We start from the raw sequence: 3,976 nt of genomic DNA on the forward strand, positions 1-3,976 counted from the left end.
ATATATCACATTGTGTGTTCACCACCCCAGGGTCAGTTCTCCTTCTATCACCATGTTTTACCAGAGGCCTCTTAAACTATCCTCATTTTTGGAGGGGGATTTTTTTTTCTGTACTTATTAGGTGTTTTCTGCTACATTATCATCCAAATTGCTGATTCAATCTTTTGCTTCATCTAATCTCTTGATTTCCTTGAACATATTCTTCATTTCAGTTATTATAATCTTTATTTCTTACTGGTTCTTTTTTGTTTTCTATCTCCATTTTTATGTTTCCTATCTCTTTGTTGAAGTTCTTTCTAAGATCACTGAGCATCCTTATAGCCAGTGTTTTGAACTCTGTGTCTGGTAGATTGCTGGTCTCCATTCTGTTTAGATCTTTTTCTGGAACTTTTTCTGTTCACTCATTTGGGATATGTTTTTCTATCTCCCCATTTTGGATGCCTTCTTGTGTTTGTTTCTATGTATTTGGTAGTACTACAGCGTCTCCCAATCTTAGAATGGCCTTATGTCATAAGTGTGCTGTGAAGCCTTGTGACACAGTCCCCTTGGTGACCTGTGTTGGGTGCTACCAATATATCCCTGTGTCTGTCGTGTGTGCTCTGCTGTTGTAGTTGAGTCTTGATTGCTGTTTTTGCATCATTAGGAGAGACTGATTCATTGTCTGATTCATTGTGAGGATTGGCTATGACTATAGTGGAGGAGTTGTTGAGGAGGGGCTGACCCTATGGAACAGGATTCACTTTAACAAAGTCCTGGTGCCTTCTAATTCTGCTCTTTGGGTGTGTGGTCCTTTGAGGTAGCTCGGTGGTGCTTAGGTATGGTCTGAAGCCGGCCACTGTGCATCCCAACCCTGGGGATTTTGGGAAGGGCTCCACCACAGGACAAGTTTAGACATTGCTTGTGCCCTGCTGGGGCCACTTGGCATGAGACAAAGCAATCCACAGATGGCTGCCACCTGTGATGTCTTGGAAGTGCTTAAGATAGGACTAGGCTTGAAACAAGCTCAGCTGCCTGGCACTGCTCTTCAAGAGGTATAGGGCTGAGAACAGTCATTGCTTGTTTGGGGTTTGTGAACCTATGAGAGGTTTTAGGGAAGTCCACACCATAAGCCAAAGCAAGTCGTTTGTATGGAAAAGCCACTGGAAGTGGTTTGGGTGTGCCTGTGATTTGGGAGGGGTGGAGATCTCAGGGAATTACAAGGGCAGGGTGAACAGTGTTACACAGATAGAAAGACTCTGATACTGTGCCTACCTAAGTCTGCATGCTGGAGGGGGCAGGACTCAACAAAGTAACAGTGGCCTCTGCCAGCACATCTGTCTGAAAGAAAGTTTCCCCTTCAGTCTTAACCCTGAATCCAGACAATGCATTTCCTCTCCATATGGCCCTGGTGATGTTTGAGTTGTTGCCCCAGCACTGGAACTCAGAGTGAGTGAGTCCATCACTGAGTAAGTCTGTGTGCAGGCCCTTTAACAGGAATGCCTGGGACTTGAGCAGCCCTCTGTATCACTCAGCCACACTCTCTGCTGGGTTTCACAGCCAAAAGCTGTGTGGACTTTTCTCTCTGGCACAGGAACCCTGGGCTTGGGGTTCTGGTGTGGGGCTGAGAACCCTTGCTTCTCAGGGGGGACCTCCACAGCCAAGCTATTTTTCTAAAATTTTAACTGCTATACATGGGTGTAGGTCCAGTCTGTTCCACATCTCTGCACCTGCTACCAGTCTCAATATGTCTTCTGTATATCCTTATTTGTAGAACTTTTGTTCAACTACACTTCAGGCAACTCTCAATGGTGGTTGTTTTGTAGTTTGATTGTAATTTTGATGTGGTTGAGTGGATGCAAATACAATGTTTACCTACTCCACCATCTTGACTGACTAAGGAAATTTTAGTAAGTTCTTTCTCATTCATTACAGCAAAACCTGGTTATAAATTTCCAGTTTCTTCCTGTACCTTTCATTGAACATAGATGGATTGTAGACTATTTCCATGTGACACCATCTCAACTGGCCAAAACTAGAAAAAAATCAGTTTTGTATATTCAATGCCAACTGTTTAATTTGATAGAAAATAATGAGTGACATATATCTCTGTGTTTTAGAAAACAGACATGAGAAAAACTTGAGATGACTGATTGGAAATAGGTGAAAGCTCAGTAAAATGGTTTTAGAGAAACAAAAGTAGTACTTACTTTCCTATCCAATCTGCTTAGTGACAGGTTATTTTTTTTTAATTATTGCAGTGGTAAGAACATTTAACATTAGATCTACCCACTTAACACATATTTAAGTGTACAATATAGCATTATTATCTAAGTGAAATTTTTAATTGGATAAACCTAGTATTATACAATTAATGAGGGGAACTGTGAACACATCAACTGCTTATGTAAAAAAATGTGGTGGTATATAAATACACGTAGACACGTTTGAACATGTCTACTGATTGTGATGGCTAGATGTCTGAATGATGGGAATTCTTAAACTGTATTATAAGGTTCATCTCTCAATGGAGTCAAAACTGTTGGATTTTAGTTACAGGCATACTTGCTAGAAAAAAATGTATTACTTGTTAATGTGCTAACAACATGATTGAATGGCAAATTCTATATTCATAATGAAAAGTATTTGTGGAAGGACCCTGTATTATTTTGGCCATCAACACAGTTTCATTGTATGTTCATTATAATGTTAACTCATCTATTTAACTTAACTTAATAAGAATGTAGTAAGTTCATATTAATACAAATATATACTGGGTACTGAGTGTGAGTGAAAGAAAAGGAACAGAGATAGTAAGACAGTTCTTGTCCTACAGGGGCTCACAGTCTATTAGAAGAGACATTTAATTCACTGTGGTAGAAAGCAGAATGAAAGAAAAACTGTAAAAAGAGAATAAGAAACATGACATGGGATTAACTTATCTTTTGTGGTAGACTTATTTATGTACATCTTATTCACCCCATACAGAACTGCAGTTTACAAACTTTGTGGGCAGAAAATAGGTATTATACTTATTTTGGATTTTCAACAGTGACTTTCATATAGCCAGTTGTTAATAAATATCCATTGAATTGGAAACTGCACTCTAATTGTCCACTCATAAAAGAAGTTCACAGAAACCTGTTTTACTGTTTACAGTGAGGCTACTATCTGTGGTGCAGCTTAAATCTTCTGAGATTGCTTATTTGAGTGTGCAAAAAAACCAAACCAAAACAAAACAAGTAAATATATTGCCTTTTCAAATTTTGTTTAAGAAATAATTAGGAAGGAAATCAATAGTCAATAATGAAGTTGACTACCACCATCCAATTTTGAACCAGTCACTTTCCCTATCTTGACCTCAGTTGTTCCACTTGGGTCTATTCAGTGCCAGCATCCTGTGATCCCTCCTTTGACTGGAAGTTCTTCTCAAGGTACTTCCCCATTTCCCTGCTTCTCAGAAAAATTTCTCAAAACCGAGTTAATATTCACAGTTTTCTTAAAATAGTAGCTAATACCCCTCACCTCCCTGTCTTCCACCAGCCTACTTCCACTGAGGATTTCTTCCCACCAATCCACTGAATCTACCCTTCTCAAGGTCAACACTGACTTTCATTTTATTAAACCCAATGGCTACCTCTCTGTCTTCACCTTCTAAACCTCTCTGTGGCATTTAAAAGTTGATCATTATCTTATTCTAAAAATCCAGTCTTAGGGGCGGCTGAGTGGCTCGGTTGGTTAAGAGCTGGTTCAATAGTGTGAGCTCTGAGCAACAGCGTTGCCGGTTCGATTCATGGCCCGAGCTGAGCTGCTGCTGAGCTGCCAACAGGTGGCAGGATGGCTCAACTAAAATAAATAAATAAATAAATAAATAAACTAATTAAATAAATTAATTAATTAAAAATCCAGTCTTCGGGCCGACCGAGTGGCGCGATGGTTAAGAACTCGCTTGGGACGCCAGAGGGCCCCGGTTCGGATCCCACATATGAGGGCCAGTGAC

The sequence above is a fragment of the Hipposideros armiger genome, unplaced genomic scaffold, assembly GCF_001890085.2.
Source record: "Hipposideros armiger isolate ML-2016 unplaced genomic scaffold, ASM189008v1 scaffold_921, whole genome shotgun sequence".
In the NCBI taxonomy this organism is placed as follows: Eukaryota; Metazoa; Chordata; class Mammalia; order Chiroptera; family Hipposideridae; genus Hipposideros; species Hipposideros armiger.